Source organism: Lissotriton helveticus, chromosome 12 (genome assembly GCF_964261635.1).
Source record: "Lissotriton helveticus chromosome 12, aLisHel1.1, whole genome shotgun sequence".
In the NCBI taxonomy this organism is placed as follows: domain Eukaryota; kingdom Metazoa; phylum Chordata; class Amphibia; order Caudata; family Salamandridae; genus Lissotriton; species Lissotriton helveticus.
In genome coordinates this window covers 311,629,679-311,656,165 of record NC_136073.1, presented here as the reverse complement: position 1 = coordinate 311,656,165, position 26,487 = coordinate 311,629,679, and the positions used below count along the sequence as shown (strand labels likewise).

At 44.4% G+C, this 26,487-nt stretch overlaps 1 long non-coding RNA gene across 1 annotated transcript in view; it reads right to left on the bottom strand.

The window, feature by feature from the left end:
* LOC144798822 (uncharacterized) overlaps nucleotides 1–25,487 on the bottom strand; it is a 116,739-nt gene extending 91,252 nt beyond the window's left edge. Inside the window, exon 1 of the long non-coding RNA XR_013603665.1 lies at nucleotides 25,406–25,487. This is a non-coding gene — a long non-coding RNA (uncharacterized LOC144798822). The remainder of the gene's footprint in view (nucleotides 1–25,405) is intronic.
* Between the last annotated feature and the right edge of the window lie 1,000 nt (nucleotides 25,488–26,487).

Here is a 26,487-nt window from a genome sequence, read left to right as displayed (position 1 = left end):
AGAGATGCAGAATCGATTCTTCGTATGCCCCTGCATTTGCTTTTAAAAAAAGGCACATTCTGTGCTTACACACGAGGATCCTTCTAGACTCTCCCTGGTGTCGGCCAATGGCCAACAGATGCACTGGGGAGGGTGTGCAAGTGCCCGCCTTTGGCCGACACACGCACGCAAGGAATTAATTCATAAAACACCTAATTTTATTGTGGCCCGCCTTATCTTCCTAATGGTAATATCACTAACGTTCTGCACCCAGAACATTAGTAGTCTTGCCTGACTTCCAGGTGTCATTGTTGAAAGTAGCTTACACTATGGATGGAGCATAACAAGTACCGCCAGTTCATTTTGGTGGGACTGGTTACTTTTTAAGGTCTCGCCTACCAGACAGTGTAAATTGTCTGTTGGCAAAAAGACCTATTGCCTGCTCACAGTGGGCTTAGAGCCAATAGTTTGCAATAGGTTGTCTTTATTGTCACTCTCATTCATTTAAATGTTGATGTGTGCTGGAAAAAACCTATTTCCTATCCCGAGTATCCAGCAAGATTGTCATATAAATCCTCTCACTTTGAAATCAGAGAAAGAAGAGTAAACAAGCTCCCTTGGATGAAAACGCCTGATATTTGACCTCGGTCTTTAAATGCACAGCACATGTAATAAGAAAAGAACAACATTTAAAGGCCTGTTTACAGAAAGGGAGTTTGTGGAAGAATACAGTAATATTGGTTTAGGCAACAGGAGGGACACACTGAACCTGGGGAGCCTAAAGCAAATAAAACTAGCAAATAGAAAGCTAGAAAATGTGAGTTACTAACCACAAAGCCAATGGAGCGGAATGCTTTCCTAGGTCAACTTTCTGAAAGTCCCCAAAATGTCTTTAGCAAACCAGAGAACTGCTCTGTTTGGTAGGCTGAGACCTGAAAAAGCACCCATGCTTACAAAATGATGCCGGCCAGCTTGTGTCATGGAAATTGTTTGTGTTTCTTTTTATCCAGGCTGCACAGCATTGGGGTTTCTGTACAACTTGGCTAAAAACCTTTGGCTTTGCCAATAGGTTTCAAGGCCAGACCCATTGGCTTTGCCAATGCAATTTAATTTTGAGATACAGTACGTTGTGGATTCTAAAGAGAGGGTGACTTAATTTTATTAACTGCTAGTGTGATGGCCACTGTTAGGACATTAATGTCCCCATGCATGGTAAACAGACAGGTATCTCGGTCCTGAGTGACTGAGTGCATATGGAAGTGGTATCCTGACTTTTATTTTGGCTTTGGCATTATGCTAATCTAGTGTCTGCTCAGAGGCCCAGGCCTGTCCATTGTAATGTGAGGTCTAGAACTGGTTTGTGACCGGAGGGATGTACAAAGCCAGCCCTCATAGTAGTGAGACTGGACTACTATGCATACCTTGGGTATATCACATAAGTGGTGGGCAGCTGAATGGATGAGAACCAACTGCCTGAAGCTCAACTCCGACAAGATGGAAGTACTGGTCTTCAAACACAACACCTGCCCATGGGATGATACCTCGTGGCCTACAGAACTAGGAACAACACCAACACCCATCAATGATGCCAGAAATCTGGGTATCATCCTGGACAACAAACTCAGCATGATGGCACAAGTAAACTTCGTGAGTACTGCTTGCTTGGACATCCTATGTATGCTACGAAAGATCTTCAAGCGGCTACCACAAAACAACAGACGAACTGTTACACAAGCACACATCACAAGCAGACTCGACTTTGACACCAGAATTGACAAGCAACTCCTACACAGACTTCACACTATACAGAATGCAGCTGCAAGACTCATACTCAACCTCCCTCACCACACCCACAACTCACCTCACCTCAAGGAGCTCCACTGGGTACCCATCAACAAATGCAATGCAGACAATTCAAAATCCTCACGGAAATCTCCAAAGTTCTGCACAACACCAGACTTTCTTACCTAGACAACCATATACACTTTTGCCAGCCTACTAGACACGTACGGTGAGCCTCACCATCACTCGCACACACCCTGCATCCAAAAAAACAGAACAGGACGTTGCTCATTCTTCTACATTACACCAACATCATGGAATGACCTCCAATAACACATCACCACCTCCTACTCACTTCTTGAGTACTGCAAGAGGATGTATGACATTACAACGCATGCTTTTACATTGCATGCCTTTACAATGCGGTTTTTACAACGCAAACCTTTACAACGCATAGCGCTTTGGGGTGCTGGATAGTGAATAGTTTAATTTACTATTCCAACTCCAGTCCCCGTGGACACTAGGGAAGGTGTTGGACAGTAAATTAAACGTATTCCCTATCCTAGAACGCCCCCCAGCGCAATGCGTTGTAATGGTTTGCATTGTAAAAGTTGCGTCGTAAAGGCACTGCGTGGTAAAAGTTGCGTTGTAAAGGATGTTTCCCCTGCAGGAAGCTGAAGACCTGGCTCTTTGAATAACTCTGCGGGGGCCACATGCCCTTACACCTGCGCAAGTGCCTGGATGCCCTTGATGGCGCGGGATTACCAGCTTAGTTTACTCATATCACAACATACTCACCTGGGCCCATAAACAAACACACTATAAGCCGGTAATCTATTTCTTGCTGCTGCCAATCAGGAAATATATTACTTTATAACCACATATACCTGTAAACCATGTCTTACCAATTCCTTGTCACTGCAATAATGAGAGGATTAGGATCAGGAAGTTAGAATAATAGGTATGACTAAACAATTTATTTTCAAGGAATAACCACAGACTCGGGAAAAAGTGAAAAACCTTTATCTATGCAATATTTTGTGAGTCAAATACCAGCACTTACTAATTAACAGTTTCTCAATAATAAGAATAATGATCAAAGTAAAGATCTTTGGAGACTTAGTTAAAATTCTAGACATTGGTACCTGGGAAGGGTGAAAAAGGGAAGATAGTACAAGGACATAACACACTGATTTGTATTTACCTAGAATGGTGCGAGGACCAACACCGGCCAAGGGCTGGAAAGAAAGGGTTCCTGACTAGACAGGAGCCAACAGGTCTGGACAGGTGCAGGACATGACAGCTAACCTCTTCTAAGTGCAACACCAGCATTACACCCCTCTCTGATGCTACTCTTGGACCCTGACTGGGTAGATCGATTCTTCTCCCTCAGCAAATTCCCAATTCTTCTGTCAGAGTGCCCAACCAGCCGTCTGTTCTCGATTCTCCTTCAGCATATGTTGGGTCAGTGACAGGACTGTGACAAGTCGGACAATCTAACTGACTAAGCCTACCTCAGTTATATCAATTTCCAGGGTATGTACCACCCCCCCAATGTTGCAAATGTGTGTATTCCCTTCATTTGATTGGACAGTGGGATGGGCAGAGGTCATCACACCATACCAGTATGATATAATTTTCATTGACTTAATAGTTCTAAGTTCCCACCCATAATTTTATTTCCCATGCTTTTTATTCCTCCCAACAATATTTCATTTAATTTCATATACAATGTATACCAGTTCATTCAGTTTCTTCCTCTCTTCAGGTCAAAAGGTGAGTTTCTCCTGCACATCGCGGGTAAGATGGGACTTGGCAGACATTCAATGCCAGGACTTCAGGGTTTTGTGGAAAAGTAAATTTTGCCATGTTCTGTGTCCCTACGCATCATCCATCATATGTTATGTGTGCATGACCAATATGCATATGTTATTCCCCATGTCTGATTAATGACGCAATTATAGTTGTGTCCACCTCTGGTATGTCATTTTCCAGTCCTCGTGAATACTACGAATATCAGGCCTATGTAAAGTTATGTTGCCACGGTTCTCAGTATGCACGTTATTCCAGTATAAAGTCCCCGTTTCTAGGCCTCAAAAGGGCCCGGACCACAGATTCAGCTCCTGTCTCCTGAAAGCCTCGCTGAGGAGCGATACAGCCCCCACCTGTATCCTCGACCCTTCACTTACTTCCTGCCTCGCAGTGCCCGGTGCAGCTTGGCTCTGCCTCTGAGTCTGCCAAAAGTATGTTATAGTTCCAGTTATCAGTTCAGTCCTCCTTCTTTGCATTCCTAAGCTACTGAACTGCATCAATAGTTTCCGTCATTGTCTAGCCTATTCGGCTCCACGTTAGAGAAATACTGTATTAATGGTCATTTAATATTCTTCATCACGCACTACATGTAGAATAATGCATGGTCCAGTCTTAGAATCAAGTTAGCTTTTCCCCTCATGACTTCTAGTTTATATCAACATGTTCCCTAAACATCAGATACCAGATAGGGTTTAGGTACATGTCGCTCCGACCCTCCAGACTCTAGTCTCTGCTCCTAGCACAGAGTTCGTAGCCCCCAGCTTCTCCTAGTAACACGTCATTGCCAGTTTTCGCGCACCACCAGGTTAGAGGTCCCGGCTCCTTAGGTAGCCCCCTCCTATGTTTCCGCCCATTCATGACATATTCTGTTACGTTTGCACCACATGTCTATGTATACTCCCAGTTACACCTACTTTTACTGTTATCTCTCGCGACTGCTACGCGTCACGCCTTCTGCTCCACCCACTGCTACGCCTACTGCAATGTAATGCTATGTGTTTGCGCTATGTATATAAGTTGATGTATTGTTATTAAAAAGCTAGCGCGCTCATCCCAGATCAAGCCCCGGCAGCTGCTGGGCCCCAGTTGTCCTGCTGGGCCCTGTTACCCCCGTTCTATGCAGGTTGTCCTGATCCTGTCCTTATGCTGTAATAAACCTGCAGAAACTCCTACTACCTCGAATCTTGACTCTTATTTTATTGAGCTATCTGTTATTCATTCATTTATTCAAAAATAGATCCGGTATTATTTATTTATATACCACATAATGGCGCCCGAACAGGGACTTGCCCTTTCCCCACGCGTCGGTGAAGCCACGCCGACCCCCTGACCCTCTGCAGTCGTGACGGAACCATACCGTGCACTGGCAGATATTTCTGCTTCAAGTATCCCTCAGGCCCACGGAGGAGACGGAGGAGGCGGTCCAGCATCCGAACGAGACGGTGGAGGAACGCGGCGAGTCCCGACCAGAGCCCAAGCCGAGAGTCCAAGGTCCGAGGTATCCGGAGGCCCACCCGTAACTGAAGTCCGAAGTCCGAAGTTCGTCGTCCGTCGTCCAGTCCAGTCCGAGGCCTTCCGTTCCGTGCTGCCCGGTGAGTACCATTGCTGGGGTAGTATCTAGACAGGACCAATCTAAATTGACTCCTGGTCCGTGGGTTGGTGGTGCCCAGACTCACAAACGAAGTGTTCACCTAGGTGGATACGGGTCTTGATGCGTCCCTTTATGGGACCGGTATGTTCCGTACTGTTACAGCAGTGCATCCAGTAACTCTAGTCTGTTCCGTTCTCAAGAAATCCTGTTCTGTTTCTGTTCTCAGTATTTCAGGTAATATTCTGTTCGAACTGTTATTTATAATGTTCTTCATGTATTTTACTGTTGTGGTATGAGTGCGATGTGATTTCGTGTTTTTATTGTGTATTGTATTGTGTCCAGATTACAGTTCAGTCATGCCTATATTTTCCAAGTTACGTCAGTTAAAAACTAGAAAGGGTTTATTAGAAGAAGCAGTTCCTGTTCCGCCTAGGGACAGTCCAGGTCATTTTATGTATCAGAAACATGGCATAAGCGCCATAATGTATCTAGATTTATGGGTAGAGTATACCAAACAGTTAGAAGAAAAGTATAGATGGCCCGTATCGGGTACATGGGATGCCGAATGTATCATGCGAGTAGAAGAAGCATTATGGAAAAAGAAAGCCAGACAGTCACAGAAAGATGCCATCGAGTTATGGCGTAAAGAAGCGCATAGAAGAACCGAAAAGGAAGTCAGAAAGTCAGAGTTAAGTAGAGAATCCCAGGAACGAGCCCAAGAAAGAGAATTAATCGAGATAGGTGAACAAGTCAAAGCCGAACAGTCAGACAGACAGAGGCATGCCCTCATTAAGGGTATGTATCCTCTTCTTGCCGAAGGTTTGCCAAAAGCGACCCCAGAGGCATCCAGTAATTTCCCGCCACCATTAGTTCCGACCAAGCTACGTCACAAACCGACCGCAGCTGATATTTTTATTTCGTCCTACTTGGACGACACAGTCCCAGAATATGTAAATCCTGTTCGCGCTCCGCCAGTCCCTGTAAATCAGGCACTTCCTGCTCCTTCAGACACCGGGGTACCCTTAACAGCTCCCCCGGGTCAGCCCGCCATACAAGTCCAGCCCACGTTACAATTACCGACTCTGCCAGGACGAAGAATGTCAGTCGACGATTCTAGTCTAGGGGCCGCAGGAGGAGGTCCTCCTCAAACCCCGCCGCCACACAAGCGTTCAACATTACTCGAATTACATGCTCAAGCGTTACAGCGTTACAGCGTTACAGCGTTACAGCGCACGCCCAAACATCAGTCTGTTACAGAAATCAGGCAAACCCTTAACGAATGTGTCTATGATCCAGTTCCAGGCGAATATAATATGGTTTTATATTCCTTACGTGTAAGGAGAGTGACCGAGTATCTAGTCACCTTGCCGAATATGAAAGAAGATCTAGACAGAATATATCGTTTCATCCGTACAGGGGATGATCCAGAAAGTATTGGTGAGATTATGTCTCAAAGAAAAGCCGAGATTCAGCTCATGATATTAAAGTTCCTGATCAATTGTCTAATAAGAGAACAAGATTACCCGTCTAAAGATCCCGCCGAAATGAGAATCCTGACAAGGTGGAGTGATAATATAGCTGAGGGTAAGCACAAGACCGTCGGTGCCATGGAGAGTATGTACAAGAAAATTCGTAAAGAAATAATAAGGTTATACGAACAACGTAAAGCTGCACAAGTAAGCGAGAAAGAAAGTATCTCTGATCCTGAAGAGGAAGAGAACGAGAATCCCGCCAGAATAGCGTATGTAGGAAAATCCAGATTTCCAGATCGCCATTTACGTCTAGAACACAAGTCTATTTTTCATCATCCAGCACCAGAACAAGGTTCTCTAGAACAAGTATTTCAAGCTACCGATCACATTCTGAAATCACGAGTCGGTTACAGTGAATTAAGTACTATGCACGAACAAGAACTAGCCCGATCAGCAGTCCGATGGATTACTGATTCTACCACTTTTCCAGACGAAATAGTGGCACAAATGTTTCTGAAATTGCCCCCAGCCGAGCAACGACTGGTGGGTATGTATATGATCCAGCACCTCATTACTCTGTATGAGGGTCAACATTCTGATCCAGGTCCGTTGCATGATATTCTGAACGAGTTACTCCAGTATAGATGGAGAGGTCTAGGTACCGATTTAATCAGTATCATTCTAGAACAGCGCCACAAATATAGAACGTTCCTGAACCCGCATTTTGTTCATGTCTCACCCCCAGAAAGTAAATCATTCTACATAGACAGACAGAATCCGTTACGAGAAGTCCACCCAGTCCAAGGGGCGGGTGGCGAAATGCAACGAGTGTTTGTATACACTCCGATTTCAAAGATGGAACTTCTTGAAATGAAGAAATTAATTCCCTGTCATGACAAAGATCCAGCAGGGTTCCATAGAGAATTAAAAGACATGCTCCGTATGGGAGAATATACTTACCCAGACATCATTAAAATGTTAAAGGTCCTGTTACCCGCAGGGGTGTATGAAAAGTTAAAAGAAAAAGAATGGGAGGTGGGAGAGAAAAAGATCGATTGGGCAGCTCTAGAAGCTGAAGACAAGGCACGAGTACCAGGTACCGGTCTTGGAGATAAATGTAAAGAATTACCAGAATTATTGATTCAAGTTTTACCCAGATTATTGACAACGAGAAAAGAAGACTGGGATGCAATCTCAGCCTGTAAACAGAAACAAGATGAAGATATTAGTGATTTTTACTCTAGATTTGAAAAATGTTTTAGTATTAACAGTGGTCTCAAGACAAGTAGTGAGTCATACCCTCACCTTTTCGTTACCAAATTAGTCGAGAATTCAAGTCCACAAATTAAAAATCGAGTTTTGAAAGTCGAAAGCACCTGGCAAGCAAATACTCCGTCCCAGATGCTCCAGGTGCTCCAGTACCACCAGAATAGAATTAGGGAAGAGCAAGAACACGAGAGAAAACGTATGAAAGATACGAAAATGAAAGTGCTAGTTGCACAATCTGTTCCTCAAGACAGTCAGAAGAGGGGTCCGAATCAAGCCAGTCATCCTGCAGCTCCCGTTAAAGGGAACTGCAATTATTGTAAACAGCCAGGTCATTTTATAAACGAGTGTGCAGTTCTGAAACATAATATAGCTACTGGTAAGACTAAAGAAAGACCACGTCCGCCTAGACAAGAACAAGTTTCACAGATTCCTCAGTCACAGAATGCACAACAGACAGTTTCCGCACCGCAGCCCATCGCTGCAACACAGCACGTTACATCGCAGATGTACCAGTATGCACAGTCTGAGTATCCAGAATATCAGCCATATTCATGAAACAGCCTAGAGAGGGAGGTAGGCTTGCCTCTCATCGAGATACCTGTAGATCAAGAAGGTCCCTATGTTCACAGTCAAGTATTAGGGAAAGACAGAAAGTTTCTGATTGATACAGGGGCAAGTAGGACCACAATTAGTCATGCCGAAGTTCCAGGGGCTCCGCTCTCAGGCTCAAGAAATGTTTCCCTTGGATTTTCAGGAAAGCCAATAGTTAATGAGATATCTAAGCCAGTTACTCTAGAAGTAGGTCCATTGTCCCGTACTACTGATCTGTTACTTACTAAGTCATGTCCAGAAAACCTATTAGGCATTAAGACACTGAAAGAATTAGGTGCAGTTATTTGCTGTTCCCCAGAGGGAATACGATTGTTCCTACGTGACTTTAAGGGTCACTATGTATTACGAGATTTTGATTCAAGATTGTCTAATGTTCCACAGCACTTATGGGCGCAAGGTCCAACTGATGTAGGTTACATGCAAATCACACCCCATCGTGTGACTCTCAAACCAGGTGTAGTGTTACCCCGAATCAGACAGTACAGATTGCCACCCGAGGTTGTAGCAGCCTTATCCAAAATTATTGACGAGCTCATGGCTCAAGGAGTAGTTGTAGAAACTGACTCCAATGTATGCAATTCTCCGATCATTCCAGTCATGAAACGTACTGATCCAAATGCACCCCCAGTATATCGATTAGTGATTGATTTACGAGAACTTAATAAATGTATTATTCCGCAGTACCCAGTTGTCCCAGATATTTCTTCCCTATTAACAGCCATTGATTCCGAAGCCACGTTTTTCACTGTCATAGACCTCAAGAATGCATTTTTCAGTGTTCCGATTCATCCAGACAGCCAGTTTCTTTTCGGATTTTGTTTAAATGGAAGGAGCTATATGTTTACACGCGCTCCTCAAGGTTTCACAGAAAGCCCTAGTATTTACAGTCAAGCACTCAAGCGACAACTAGACAACATTCACATGCCAACTGACACTGCCCTGCTCCAGTATGTCGATGATCTACTGATCACAGCCCGTTCTGAACGTGACTGCGAACGAGCATCCCTTACAGTTCTGTATTTCCTAGCCGAGATGGGGCACAAGGTGTCACCTTCGAAGCTTCAATTCTGTGTCCAGCAAGTGGTATACTTAGGACACTTGCTGTCCAAGAGGGGTAGGCAGTTGACACCAGACCGTATCCAGTTAATAGCGAGTCTTCCCCAGCCCAGAACCCAGAAGGAGGTACGCGCCTTTATCGGCCTTACTTCTTATTGTAGACAATGGATTCCCCAGTATGCATTTCTAGCCAAGCCACTGATACAGTTAACGACACAGGAGGCAGCCGTATCGACTGTCCTCCCTTGGACATCTGACCATACACTTAGTTTCAACGAGTTAAAGAAAGCCCTATGTCAAGCTCCAGTTCTAGCTACACCGAACTACAGTAAGCCTTTTACACTTTTCGTTACTGAACGGGAAGGTACAGCATTATCTGTTCTCACACAAGATCAAGCAGGTCAATACAAGCCCTGCGCTTATTTTTCGAGCACACTAGATCCAGTCGCCCAGGCATTGCCTGCGTGCCTCAAGTCAGTTGCAGCCACAGCACTAGCTATCAGACAAAGTGATTCCATAGTTTTAGGGCATTCCCTGACAGTACAAGTTCCACACTCCGTAGAAGTTCTTTTAAACCGAACACAAACACAGCACTTGACAATTGCACGTTTAACAGGTTATGAATTGACACTGTTCCAGCCACACATAGAAATCAGACGCTGCAACGTTCTGAATCCTGCTACACTGTTACCATCAGTTAATTTAAATCCAGACACACATGATTGTGTGGAAGTAGTTAACATTACGACAAAGCCAAGACAAGACCTGACAGATATTCCGTTACCAGATCCCGACCTGACACTTTATGTGGATGGTTCATGTATGAGAACTAGTACAGGAGAACTAGTCGCAGCATATGCAGTAACTACTGACACCGAAGTTATTGAGACACACCGTATTGATACCCTGTCCGCTCAAGCAGCAGAGCTAGTCGCCCTGACACAAGCCTGTATACACGCCAAGAACCTGAAAGTTAATGTTTACACAGATTCACGTTACGCATTCGGAGTTGTACACGACTTCGGAGTGCTCTGGCAGGAGAGAGGTTTCATGACTTCTCATGGAACCAAGATTCAGCATGGTCTCCTTATTCAAGCCCTGTTAGATGCCATACATTTACCGACATCTATTGCTATCATGAAGTGCAAAGCACATACGAAAGTTACTGACATTATTTCTCAAGGTAATGATCTAGCAGATCGCACAGCCAAGCTTACAGCACAGACTCCAGACATTCCAGTTAATCAGACACATACTCCAGATCCGACTACATGCATGACAGTTAAGGACCCTACTCAAGACGTCATAGATATACAGTTACATGCTACTCCCGATGAAATCAAGAAATGGTCTGAACAAGGAGGGGTCCAGACAGATCAAGGATGGTTAACGAAGGGTAGAGCCACATGGTTTCTCCCCGATTCTATGGTTCAAGTCATTATTAATACCGCACATAGTCCAGCACATTTAGGAGAAAAAGCTATGTTAGACAGTATCCAGAACATTTGGTTCAACAAGCATTTACGAGCTGCAGCCAAACAGAAAGTCCGTACCTGTATGATATGTTGTCAGTTTAACCCAGGTAAAAGTGTCCCGGTGGAACAAGGTGGTTTCCAGCCCCCTGACCACCCTTTTGAGGTCCTCCAGATGGATTATATTCAGATGGAGCGATGTCGAGGTTTCAAGTATGTCCTTGTAGTAGTATGCGCTTTGTCCAGGTGGACAGAAGCATATCCAGTTCCAGATTACACAGCCGCGACCACTGCCAAACAGTTGGTTCGTGAATTTTTCCCTAGGTATGGACTCCCTAGAGTCGTATATTCTGATAACGGTCAGCCATTCTCCTCAGAATTAATGAAGCACGTTTCCCTGTTGTTAGGGTACCAGTGGAAGTTTCATTGTGTACGCCATCCTGAAGCAGCCGGTCTGGTCGAGAGACATAATCAGACCCTGAAAATCCGTATTGCTAAAGTTTGTAAAGAAAAAGGTGTGGACTGGCTAGTAGCTCTGCCAGTCGCTTTGTTTTATATGCGCATGGTTGCACATTCCAGATCAGGTCTGTCCCCGTACGAGGTCGTATTCGGCCGCCCCCCTAACATGTGGGGTACTCCTAGACCCCGAAGTATTACCGATGTTTCATGTAATATGCTGACAGATTACCTAGCTTCCTTGATGTCTGCCCTCAACTCATGTCGTTCACAGGTTGCTGCCGCCTTTCCAGACAATACCGAGGTGGCACCACATGAAATCGTTCCAGGCTCCCTAGTGATGGTCCGGAATTTCGACAGATCAAGTCCGCTGGAACCACGTTGGAAGGAGCCACGTCAGGTCCTCTTGACCACCCGTACTGCCGTCAAGTTGGAAGGCAGGAAGGGGTGGGTCCACCTTTCTCATATTAAACTTTTTAAAGGACTGAAATCCGTTTCTAAAAACATTTCCCAGGATTTGAAGGACTGCCAGAATATTGCTCTTAAGGACTGTCCCGCACAAGACATTATTACAACCCCTCCCTTGTTAGAGAAAACTCCGCAACAGGAGTATAAGTTAAAGCTCAGGTCTAGTAAAATAAGTCAGTCAGTTTGATTGTATAAGTCCTCCCCTAGGTGAAACGGTTAGACTGTTTCTGACATGTATAAAATAGACCCCCATAGTGAGAGAGTCAGTCGAAGTTCAATTCAATGTATCGTTTTTCTGAGTTTCGTATTATTCATCAGCATTATGATTTCCTGCACCAGCTATGCGTTCTATCTGTATTTTCCAGTTCCTCATGTAAATATGTCTGCTAATGCTACAGTAGAGCACACGTTTAGTGATCTGCCTCCTCACGAATATTCATACCGCCTCGCTATGCGCAACAACTCATTTATCCGTATGTTACATTATTCACACCAGACCAGCAATGCCACTAATTGTTGGGTGTGTGGTCGACTCCCCCCTTTTCAGACATCAAAGGGAGTCCTGCCACTCTTTCCTTATCCATTCTCACATAATGGTTCGTGTGGAGCATGGTCCACGTTAACGTCATCCTCAACAGATATGTCTTTTCTTAACAGTACATGTTTTCCAGACAAGCAAGGTCTCCCCCACAGAACAGGTTTAGATCTAGAAAATGAAGTATATAATTTAGGTAATTATTCGTCGAATTTCATGGTCCTGAATGTTCAGTCTGATACTACTCCAGACTTACCTGCTATTTCAGTACTACCAGTCAAAGGTGAATTATGTGTCCGTAATTATGGTTCTGTACATGTAGGACATAGTGAATGTACTACTGTTGTCAAGTATAGTGACAGTAGGAAATCTGTTTTCAAAGCTTCACGTCATTCTTATTTTGTTTGTGGTCAAACTGCATATGTCCGTCTGCCCCTCGATTGGGAGGGAACCTGTTACATTGCTTTCCTACTGCCACCTGTTTTCCTAGCCCCATCTGATTATCACAGAAACACACATCTAGTACACATTAGACATAGAAGGGAGTCCCCAATTGTCGATTATACTGAAACTACTCTAGAACAGTATACAGATTTCAATAAAGGTTTCTTCTTCTTTGTAGGACCTGTCCAGAATAGTAAACTGATCCGTAGGTTAACAAGAACCCTTGAAGCTGTAGTAAATGAGACTGCCTCTGCTCTAGGTAACCTAACCGAAGAACAATCTGCTATGAGATTTGTCGTTTTGCAAAATCGTCTCGTCCTTGACGTCATACTGGCCGATAGGGGCGGGGCCTGTAGAGTCATCGGATCTAGTTGCTGCATTTTCATTCCAAATAACGCGCCGTCTGTTTATTCAGCTATAACCAGACTCCATAAAATTGCCCATCTGTTACACCAAGATCCAGGCACCTGGACATGGTCCGGTTGGTTCTGGAATATAATTTCCGCATGGGGATGGAAAGTCCTGTCCTTTCTAGGTATTGCAGTAGCGATCATATTTAGCTGCTGCCTCTGTATACAATGTGGCCCTGCGATTTGCAGCATGTGTGCTACCTCTTGTATTCCTAGTCCCAAGCCCCGTTCTAAATCCCGTTCCAAGACAATTCGAGACGAGCAAATGGTACTGTATGAAATGATAGATGGTATCATGAAAATCGATGTTTCCTGATGGAAACATAGTGACAAGGAGGGAATGTGGAAAAGTAAATTTTGCCATGTTCTGTGTCCCTACGCATCATCCATCATATGTTATGTGTGCATGACCAATATGCATATGTTATTCCCCATGTCTGATTAATGACGCAATTATAGTTGTGTCCACCTCTGGTATGTCATTTTCCAGTCCTCGTGAATACTACGAATATCAGGCCTATGTAAAGTTATGTTGCCACGGTTCTCAGTATGCACGTTATTCCAGTATAAAGTCCCCGTTTCTAGGCCTCAAAAGGGCCCGGACCACAGATTCAGCTCCTGTCTCCTGAAAGCCTCGCTGAGGAGCGATACAGCCCCCACCTGTATCCTCGACCCTTCACTTACTTCCTGCCTCGCAGTGCCCGGTGCAGCTTGGCTCTGCCTCTGAGTCTGCCAAAAGTATGTTATAGTTCCAGTTATCAGTTCAGTCCTCCTTCTTTGCATTCCTAAGCTACTGAACTGCATCAATAGTTTCCGTCATTGTCTAGCCTATTCGGCTCCACGTTAGAGAAATACTGTATTAATGGTCATTTAATATTCTTCATCACGCACTACATGTAGAATAATGCATGGTCCAGTCTTAGAATCAAGTTAGCTTTTCCCCTCATGACTTCTAGTTTATATCAACATGTTCCCTAAACATCAGATACCAGATAGGGTTTAGGTACATGTCGCTCCGACCCTCCAGACTCTAGTCTCTGCTCCTAGCACAGAGTTCGTAGCCCCCAGCTTCTCCTAGTAACACGTCATTGCCAGTTTTCGCGCACCACCAGGTTAGAGGTCCCGGCTCCTTAGGTAGCCCCCTCCTATGTTTCCGCCCATTCATGACATATTCTGTTACGTTTGCACCACATGTCTATGTATACTCCCAGTTACACCTACTTTTACTGTTATCTCTCGCGACTGCTACGCGTCACGCCTTCTGCTCCACCCACTGCTACGCCTACTGCAATGTAATGCTATGTGTTTGCGCTATGTATATAAGTTGATGTATTGTTATTAAAAAGCTAGCGCGCTCATCCCAGATCAAGCCCCGGCAGCTGCTGGGCCCCAGTTGTCCTGCTGGGCCCTGTTACCCCCGTTCTATGCAGGTTGTCCTGATCCTGTCCTTATGCTGTAATAAACCTGCAGAAACTCCTACTACCTCGAATCTTGACTCTTATTTTATTGAGCTATCTGTTATTCATTCATTTATTCAAAAATAGATCCGGTATTATTTATTTATATACCACAGTTTTCAGAGTTCGAGTGCGCATGCACCGCAAATCCAAGATGGAGAATACAGACACCCTTCAGGCCCAAATACGAGCTATCAATAAAGTCAAAAAGAGACACGTTAAAATACGAAAATAAATTAATTCACTGTATACCACTTATTCCTACTCTAATCCCATTAATTAATTTTATCTATTGCATTAGCAGTTAAGTAAAACACACAAGGTTTAGTTTAGGCAGAAGCATATACATTAGCATGTGAGATTCAAAGCAGCCATTTCTGGCACTACTGCGCAGCTGCAAAAAGTTCCCACCGAAAGCAAAGTATGTCATACTACGTAGATGCAGTAGATGCATGCGCAGAAGAGTTCCCGCGTTTTCGGTGACCATATTAAGACACTCAAGTTACTTGTTAGTAAAAGCACATAGGTGAGCTTCCCCTAGATACAGAAATATTGTGTTGTGCATTAGTAGTATTCACAAAACATGTTGGTTAACTTTATTACATGTTATTTCAAGAGGGTTGTATCCAAGCAAGTTTCGTTACGTATGAAACCTTGCTCCGTCACCCTCAAGGGTGATTAGTGAGTTTTACTAATCGACATAACATAACACAACACAGCATAACATGTGTACTATTTATTGTAAATCATTAGTATGACCAGATCTTTTTTTCTGTGTTAGCGAGAGTATGGTTTACTGACGCCTGATGTGTAAAGTTTCATTGTTATGTAAGCTTTACCCTGCCATCCAGTGCTCATGTTGTGTGTGGATATGTGCATTGAGTGTGAGGCACATGTATGGTAGCAGGACTCTGTATGTTGTATGAGTCAGAGAACTAGTGCAAGTGGGATCAATTTTGGATGTCCCTGGTTTAGCATGACATAATATGTAGGATCAGGACAGCTTCCCAGACAGTGAAAGTGTTTTGCATGCATTCCTGTGTCTGAATGGTGGAGACCCGACATGTAAGTGAAGTAGGATGGAGACATGGCTTTCTTCAGAAATTCCATGAGAGCCCTGTTAGCAAAGGGCAGCAGATTATTTTCTCCCGATTACTGCCAATTGGTTGATGGTAGAGCTGATAGATGGGACTGAAGTTTCTGTTGTTCAAGGTGAGGAGGCTTCTTTGTAGATACTGCCCTTTTGTCTGTCTCTGATTACTGCTTTAGGAAGGCAGCTGAAAGGTGTAGCAATCTCTCACTCATTGTGCCCCTATTTTGGAAACTCCTGCTTGGTGTGAGCACTATAACTACCTCCTGTGACAGCCATCACTGTGCCCACAGGCTGTGTTTTAGGAGCAGGCTGAAAATGAAAGAAAACTGACCAGCACCAGTATTAAAGACTTTGGGCCCAATGTAGGTAAAACTGAAATACCGAGTTCTTAATAGCGAATTTTACCGATTCGCTATTAAGAACTCGGTATTTCATTTTTTTTTTTAAATTCTTTTTATTGAAGGATTTTTATATATTTACCACCCTCTGGAACACAGAGGGGGCGTGGAACAGGTAAACAATACAACATAGCCATGGAATATTCATACAGTACATCTCCATATACCAGACATAGAGTAAGGTAGAACTTATTCTTCAAAACAAAATATAACATCAGTCACAATTAAAATTAGCTCAATATCCTAAAACTTATATATTGATTTGATATCCTTTTATGCATTGAGTATACACTAGATAATATCGATTATATACAATTTATATACAATTTATATACAAATGCAGTTTAGATACATTTTCTATATACATCATCCTTCTTCCTTCCATTTCGTTATGGCCTCCCATATTTTCAAGCCAAGTTTCCTCGAATTTTTCCCCCTTCTTGAGTAGATTGCTCTTTCTAAATTATGTATACTCAACAGCCTGGCTAACCATTGCTGGAATGATGGTACCGTTTGATCTAACCATGCAGATGCTATACATAATCTATACACTGCCATAGCGATGAAGATGCAATATTTCCCTGCTTCATCTTCATTACTACCATCTGTCCCTAATAATATAGTCACAGGTGTTAAATTAGCAGCTACTTTTAATGCCCTTTGTAAGAACATTTCAATTTCCTTAAGTAATATGACTAAGTTTGGACATGTTGCAAACATATGAATGGCATCCGCATTTGCACTCGTACACCTGGGACAATGTATACCAGTTGTCGCTCCCCATTGTGCTAATTTAGCCGGGGTATAGTAAAGCCAGTACAAGGTCTTGTATTGCTGTGCCTGTAGTGATGCAGAACACAAAATATTTATCCCTAAGTCTAATGAGTCTTTAAAACATTCTTGTTCTATACCCAACTTCGCTGACCAACTTTCCCCCCATTTGGCCATGTCATCTGATCTATGCTCGTTTAACTCTGCGTAGAACCTTTTAATAGTGCAATCTACTCCACTCTCTATTATTTCTAATATATTGTTTTTTTCAAATCCTCTCGTCCCCCCTCTTTTATTTTGTAGGAAACTTCTTACTTGTAAGTATTTAAAAAAATGACTTCTTGACAAATTAAATTTTTTCTGTATTATTCCAAATTGTTTCATCCCTTGTGTCCCCATAATGTCCCCCATTTTTATTACTCCATTTCGAAACCACTCTCTATATGTTGAATCAGAAAATATATCTCGCGGAAATGCCATATTATCGTATATCCTCGTATACCTATTGAATTTACCCAAACCAAATTTTTTCATAAACGCCTTCCATAACTTATAAGCTCCAAACATAGTCTTAAAGCGTGTTCTTTTAAAATATGCTGTGTCAAAATTTTTCAAAAAAATATTCTTGGTTTCTTCACCCATCAAAATACCATATATTGCTAATGACCCCAGATGATCCTCTCCTTCTTCTTCGGCTCCACCTATTAATCCTATCATATACTGTAGAGCAGCAGCCCAATAATAAAGCTTAATATCTGGTAGTGCCCAACCTCCTCTTTCACGTGGAAGTGCCAAGAATCTCGCCGCCCTTCTAGTCTTGCCTTTGGACCATATGAACTTGTTAATCATGTTCTCAATCTTTTTAAACCAGACATTATCAAACCATAGGGGGATTGTTCGAAAAAGGTATAGAAATTTTGGCATAATTAGCATTTTTATAATATTTACTCTTCCAACCAAAGTAAGATGGAGATTATTCAATCTATCGAGCTCACCCCCTACTTTCTGTATGACAGGATCAATATTTAGTTCTACTACTTTTTCTAGAGCTGAGGTTATAGTTATTCCCAAATATGTTCCTGTCAGTGCCACCCTAGAATCCTGAGATAGAGCCTTGTTGTTTTTTATAATTTGTGTTTTTCCAGTGTTCAAGGAGTACCCAGACACTTTCCCAAATTCTTTTGCCTCTTCTTCCACATATCTTATAGCCTCCGTGGGTGAAGATGTTATAACCGCCACATCATTAGCGTACGCCAGGATCTTGCACTCCCCCCTGAGTGTGACAATTGGGGGGATATGTCTATTTAACTCCAATTTTCTAATTAGCGGATCTAAATATATAGCAAACAACAACGGGGAACATGGACACCCCTGCCTTGTGCCCCTATCAATTTTTACTTTGTCCGTTAGCCCCGCATTAATTCTAATTGCAGCGCTCGGGTCTCTATATAGTGTCTTTATCGCTGTCAAAAAGCCGCTGCCAAATCCCACTTTTTCCAGAACGCTCCATAGATATACCCATGACACACGGTCGAAAGCCTTTTCAGCATCCAGTAATAATACCGCAAATGGATCCCCATTAACCTCCGTCATGTCCATAAGGGTAATTAATTTCCTTACATGATGCGTGGTCCCACGCCCTGGAATAAAACCGTGCTGAGTAGTAGTAACTAACGGTGTTATTACACTGGCAAATCTAATTGCCAGTACCTTTGAATAAGTCTTTGTATCTGTATTCATAAGGGTAATTGGTCTGTATGACCCTGGGTCAGTCGGTATTTTTCCTTTTTTGAGAATAACCACTATTTCAGCCTCAGACCAGGTATTTGGTATTGAGCATCCCTTCTGTGCCTGCTTAAAAGTATACAGCATATCTCCTGCCAACTCCTCCCAGAAAACCTTATAAAATTCTAACGGGATTTTGTCTGGGCCAGCAGCCTTTCCTGATGGTAAACTCTTCATAGCTGCTTTTACTTCCTCTAGTTCTACCAAAGTGTCTATCCTCTGTTTCTCTGTTTCATCCAGCTGTCCCCCCTCATAGTCATTCAGATACTCCATTATATCTTCATGATCTTTTATTTGACTCTCAGAGTAAAGCTTCGTATAAAAACTTCTGAAGACTTCCCTTATTTCTTGTACATTAGTTACCATCATCCCTGAGATATCTTTTATTGCTTTTATCTCGCTGAGAGATGTCTTCTGTCTGGTTCTAGCTGCTAGCATTTTACCGACCCTTTCATTCAACTCATAGCAGTTCTCTCTATTCACTGTATATTGTTTCGCAGCCCTTTCTGCTATGTACTCTTCTGCTGCCGTTCTTAATTTTACAAGTTTCATATATGCGGGATCCGTTGGGTCTCCATTATCAGTTTGGTCTGTCCTATTGGTTAGTTCCTCCTCTGCCAACAACAACTCCCTCTTTATTCGCTCGGATCTTTCTTTTTCCTCTTTCCTTTTTCTAGCCCCAAAGCTAATAGTCTCACCCCTTACTCCGGCCTTAAAACAATCCCACACTATCCCAGCCGATGCTGTTTGTCTATTTATATTCAAGAACTCAACTATCCATTTCTTCATATGCTGGATGTATGCAGCCTCCCCGAGCAATGCCCTTTCGAATGTCCACTCGGAAGCCTTCCTTACCGCTTTCATACCTTTCAAGGTGACGATAAGAGGGTTATGATCCGAAAAGAGCCTTGGTATTCTTTCAATCTCTGCCCCCTCCATGCGTTGGGTACTAATTAAAAAATAATCCAATCTAACACTTATCCTATGAGGCGACGAATAGTATGTGTAACCATCTTGTCCCGGGTTAAGAGTATCCCATACATCTAATAATCCATTATTCCTAGCTAGGTTATAAACTGCTTTAAAAACTCTTCTCTTCCTCCCTTTGTATTTAACTGGAGGTCCTAACCCCAAACCCAAGCCTCCTGCTCCATTAATGTTAAAATCGCCCCCTATCAGTATAAAGGGTGCTCAGGTTGACAACTCTATGTCAATTTCTTCAAAAATCTCCGGATCATCCCCTGTAGACCCATAGATAGACCCCAGAGTGACCCAAGTTTCTCCAACCATACACTCTACTAGAGCCCATCTTCCCCATACATCCTCCCATTTTTTTCTAGTGCATATATTTCTTTGTTTTGCCATCACAGCAACCCCCCTATTCCTAGTGCCCTGCCTAGAGTGTGCTATAACCGTCAGCCCTAACTGATCTAAAAGCCTAATTTCAGATACCTGTATATGTGTTTCCTGCAATATTAAAAAATCCAATCTTAATTGTTTGATCAAGGCTGCCGCCTTCTGCCTTTTTACCCTGTCATTAAGACCACATACATTCCATGTCATAATACGAGTACTCATCCTGGGTTTTTAACAAATATAGCCATAAATTTAATCAATTTATACAAAAAAAACTTAACACACTTTGTTGCCACGGCATTATACCTCACAGATATTTCTTCCATTTTATTAATCTTCTTATTCCATAGTGTCTCTTGTTTACTATATTTCCAAATTCCTCTATGTTCCTTGCCCCCCCTGTGCCCCCCACCCCTAAACCCCACCCCGGCTGACCCACCCCCCCTACAGGCAAGAACTCGGTATTTCAAATGTAAATAAAAAATTGCTAAAAGTTAGCGATTCGGTAAAAATCGCTAATAAAAATACCAATTCCTCATTACCCAATCGGTATCACCAATTCCATAATACAGATTCAGTAATTAGCAAATCCGGTATTTCAAAAAAGCGCAAAGCTGTGATTCAGCCAATCCTGTGCTTCCTGAGGACCTCACAACCAGGAAGTGGCCACACCCATGCAGCTGCACTGATTCTGAAGCTGTTGGAGAGGCAGGGAGCAGGAGAAAAAGCACAGGAGCTGCACAGCTACCACCTAGCTGATACGCAAAAACAGAATCATGGACTTACAGGAGAAGGGGAAGGATGCTGGAGAAATAAAGCGCAAACACAAGTTCAGTGAGAGGGAGTTGGAGGTCCCTATAGAGGAGGTGGTGAGGGATCACAACCAGCTCTTTGAAAATAAAATCACTGCACGTCCCTGAGGCACAAAAACTGAGGATTTGGCTGGTGATCCAGCAGAAAATCAATGTCATCGTCGTCACCCATCACTCAACAGAGGACCTCAAGAAGCGATGGTACGATCTCCGGAAACATGCCAAGGAGAGGGTGGCCGAACGTCTGAAACAAGCCAGAAAGACAGGTGCTGGGACATCAACAGCGACATAATTTAGAACAAATGGTGGAGTCCACCCTCCAGCCGGAGAGCGCCTGTGGCATCGGAGATGTGGACAGTTCAGCCACAGGGTCCAACAGACAAGGTAAGATGCATGCACAGCATGCTGTGCCCCCTCCCTAACCCCACACCCCTGCAAGAATACCACTCCAGACCATGTTTTGCCTAAAATCAGCAATGCATCATGGAAGATGTAGTCGCTATCAACTAATAGCATATCAGGAATAATAAGGAATAAATACAAGATAATTTCTGAGTAGAGCTCATTTAGTTACCCTCTCCACAATTATTATTCTTTATGAATATATCAAAACACATTTATAACCTAGATAAGCAAGCAGGGGACAGACTGCTAGATTGGCAGTCATAAAATATATTTGTAGGCAAATGCTGCCAGACAAGCGAGTAATAGTACATTCTGTATCCACAGGCGAAACATCGCTCCAGGCTGCAGAAGGGGAGACAGGAGAGGCTTCCCGGGAGCAAAACACACTGGAGTAGGATGTCTTATCACCTGCTGATGCCACACCACCATCACCAGCATCACCACCACATCCACCACCACCACCATGAGCAAGGAGGTATACAGTGGGTAGCCTCCAGGAGATGGAGGGCACAGAAGATGAGAGCCAGGGAGCACAACAGACCCAGCAGGATGATGATATACAGGCGTCTGTAACACAGTCCACCATGGAGGTTGGCAACACAGGTGCACGTAGACGCCGACAAAGGGCACACAGTCCTGAGGCAGAGGATTCCTGTGTCTTCTCTGGTCTGGAGGGGCTGATGATTAAAGTGCAGCACCTGCAAGGAAAAACAATGAGGGCAATGCAACGCCAGATGGTGGCAAACAATAAAAACATCAACGACATGAAGGAGGCCATGCACTGCCTCAACAACACTGTGGCAGAGGGCATGATGGAGATGTCTGATTCTGTGAGGCTGTTATGCAGCAAGATTGATAGCGACCGTGGTTCAAGGAGCAGGGACATACAGAGACTGGAAGGGCACACTGAGGCAGTTAACAGGCTGTGCAATGCCACCCATGTCCTCAGCAGGCGCTCAGTGGCCATGCAATTGGAGATGGCCAAGTGCAGCCGTGAAGTCACTTAGGGGTTGGTAACAGTCACCAGTGCTTTGGAGGTGCTTCAGACCAACCGATTCGATTCAAAATCTTTATTCGGATTACACAAAAATCCATAAAAGTACAATCATAAAATACAGTTCAGCATATTCAAAATTACAGTACCTAGGTGCAATAGATGTTTATACAGTGCATATGAGTACAAGTAACAAATCATATATTTCATATATTTCCAACTCTTGAATAAAAGGAGATCAATAATCATAAAGAGTACAAAAATGAATTAGGGGCATTCCATACTTCTACGAACATTGAAAATAACTTTTAAGAAAGTAAAGAAACTTAAGAGTTTGTCCTATGTAATGTGATGGGAGCTCGGGTAAAAATCATGTAAATCCCAAATGTGGATTGTGCCTTGTCTTTCATTGGGGTACAAACTCGTAAAAAAGGGGCAACATTGATATTTTTAAATTTAATTAGTACCAGATCCCCAGCAATGCATTTGGGCAGCGTCCCTAACCATCCCACCCTCCTGACACTCAAGATACCCCCGTCTAGCCCCGGCGGCAACGGTCTATTCTTTTTTAGCCAATAAATGGCCTTATTTAGCAAATCCTGCTGGGATTCGCGTGTTCCCTGGGTGAGGGCAGGAACCCCAGAGAGGACAGACACATACGGGGCGGCCTCAGGGGGCAGGTTGATATGTGGCAATCTTGCCAAGGTGGGTCTGGCCACTGTATGGGATTTTGGTGCAGGTTTAACAAATACTTTGGGGCCTATTTGAGTAGGTGTGCGTAATGGCTGTATTTGGGTGGCCCCATTGGCAGATATATACGTTTCGGGGGCGGTGGTAGGGTTAGGACAGACGCATGTGGCCATGATAGTAGCAGGAAGCGGGAGTTTTCTTATTACTGACTCAATGTTGGTCAGCCTTTCCCCTAAATCATTCATTTTTGTGACCAAGGGAGAGATGGTAGCAACCAGCAGTTGCTCGATTTTGGCCAGTAGAGTCGTGTTGAGAGACAAAAGAGGGACCTCTGGTTTGTCCGCGGCCGGGTCCTCGATAAATGCTATTGGATTAGCAAGTGATGGTATACTTGTATTGTTCCCAAAGTTAGTTTCGATGTCATGCTTCCATCTATTGTAGGAACCCAGCGGCGCGGCATTTACTTGGTTATGAGCTGTATCACCGGGGCCGTTTACTTTAAGAGAAAAGGAATCCACAGCTGGGGAGGTTATAAGGTCAGGGACGTGCTTAGTACCGCACAGGGCGTTGAGTTCCTCCCATATGGACATCGTAATTGGAATAGTTTAGAGGAATGCCAAGAAGAATAACAAATAATGTTAAAGCACAATACCTCCCTCTGTGATGGAACCAAGTGGGGTGGCCCGTCCCGGCCTCCTCAGGCCTCGGAGGGCCACAGAGGGCCCGCCCTTTGCCCGGGCTTAGCCCCGCGCTTCGTCCCGCGTGCGTCCCGCGGGACGGAAACAGGGAGTGAATTTATTAGGCAGGTAGGCGGGGCCGGCAGCGGAAGAGTACCAGCTGTAGGTGGTCAAGGGAATGCTGGTACTCACAGTCCCCGGCCGCCGCACCCGCCGAATCCCCGGACACAGAAAAACAGGGGCAGACAGCAGCAAGCAGTCCCCAGGGGGAAGAACAGCTCCTCGGGTCTCCCACAGGGTCAAAGTCCCGACCCACCTCGAGCCGCGACCAGACCAACCAAATTGCTGCCACAGGATCGGGGGATGGGCCTGAGAGTGAGGAGGCAACAAGCCGCAGCAGCATCACACCCCCATTACAGAAGACCAGGAGGTGCAGGGGGAGGCATGGTCCAGCCGCAGGACACAGCACTGGCTAGGACAGTGTGCCTGCTGAACGCAGCAGTGCTGCGCGTGGGCGCAGAAGATAAGCACTACTGTTAAAACTACGTCAGGGACAATCGATATTTGCCCGGCGGTATCGCCTCTTTAACCCACGAAATATTAATCAATGAAGAGGCAGGTGCTGGAGGCGGGAAGGCAGGAAACGAGGTTTATTCTCTCCGGAGGAGAACACATCAGTTCAAACAGCAGGTATCGTTCTGAGGTGCTCTAACCGCATCTCTGAGGCCTGGCCTCTTATACACAGGTTTATTGCTTTATTACATACAACACATTCTTGGCAATGGTTTGATGTACGGAGGGATATCCTCCGAATCTCCCCTTCAGGCCCGTTCCCACACACATTTACAGTTGAAGTCCCCACCCCGGTCACAACAGGTGATGATTACCGCGCAGCTGGACATTCCGCCGATTCATGGAATGTGGGGGGTTGATCGGATCTCATAGGGTGGGGGCTTTGATCAACTCGGGGGTCCTTTGATGAGGGAAGCTTTCTACTGTACGGGGAGGGGCAAGGAACAGTATAGGCAGAGCTAGGTGTCGGCCTGGGAACGAGGAAGACAAACGGGCACACAGAAAAAGGGGATTTGTATCAAAAGGGCCTGGGACCATGAAAGAAATGAAGGGAGGTGTCGCGCTGGGAGCAGGATGGGGTTCTGAAGCAGAGCTTGTGCTGAAGGGGGGGGGTTTATGACCCAAGGCATGTGCGAGCGGGGGTTGTCAGTGTGCGGGCTTTTGTGAGGGTGAAGGGCTATGCTGGGGGCCAGTGGCATGCAAAAGGGTTGTTCTGATCGAGGCACCTAAAATGGCGGGTGCGCACGACAAAAAGTGTGGCATCAGGGGAAAAAGGCAAGATGGCGCAGATAATGTTTACCAGACCGTACTAATTTTCCACACTACCATCACATTCCATTGTGTGGTGGGTGACATAACCCATTGGACACAATGATGGGACTAGGGATGTTGCATAGTAGAGTGACTATGCCATGTTTGGCTTGAACAGGCACTATGAGGCCATCATAGTGTTGCAGTGAGCTGTACAATTGCCTGACTGAAGGTCAATTAAACAGCGTCACACAATTGCAGTTACTAGCTTTGTCTCATTACTTACTCAGAAATAGTTGTGTGTGATCTCTGCCCGTCTCTGTCTCCCCACTGGTGCAGCTGTGACGCCTGCATAGCTGTGCTGTGGCTGGGGACAGTCCTCATCCTCATCCTCTGATTCACTGATTTCCACGGGTGTCCCCCTCTTTGTGGCAAGGTTATGCAGTATGGCACATGTAGCTATTATTTTGCAGCAGACCAGGGGCCGGTACTGCCGTGCACCTCTACTTTTGTGGAGGCTGCGGAACCTGCTTTTAAGGAGTCCAAATCTGCGCTCCACCACATTACGCGTAGATTTATGTGCCACATTATATCTCCTTTCACTTGTGGTAGATGGGTTGAGGTATGGAGTCAGGAAGAAAGCACGCACCGCATATGCGCTATCACCAAAGTGTAAAAGAAAGGAAAAGTATTCACAGTCATCAATCGGTACATCAAATGTATACTTCAGGGTGTGTCACATGGATTTACCTAGCAGGTAGCCTTCTCCAAATTCACCTGCAAAAAGATGGGTATAGATACCACTGTTCCTGAATACGTAGGAATCATGCTTGCTTCCTGGAGATTTTGCAACTATGTCAGTGATGGTGTGAGAAGCATCACATATAACTTGTACATTTATTGAATGTGTGGATTTGCGGTTGCGGTAGGGGGGGGCAGATTGGTATATGTGTCCCGTCAATGCACCCTATGACGTGTGGGAACTGGGCCTTCTGATAAAAGTCCATCTTGGTCTTATGCAGTTCTGCCTGTGTGCTATGGAATTGGATATAGTCCTTTGCAACATGGCATCCAGGAATGTATTGAAGAAAAGTGACAGGCAACTCTGTGAGACTCCACCTGCCACAGCTATTAACCCCTGGTAACTGCCGTATGCCAGTAGGTGCAGGCAACAGAGTACCTGTACATGTGGAGGTATTGCGTGTACCCTTGGTGTTTGGTGCTCCAGGATTGGGTGCAGGTCCCGTATCAGTTCCAGGATGGTGTTTGGGTGAAGCCTATACCTCTAATGGATTTCAGCCTCTGTCAGTTGGATTAAGGTGATGTGCAATCTGTATAAGCGTTCCTGTCGTCTCCAGATCCTTTGTG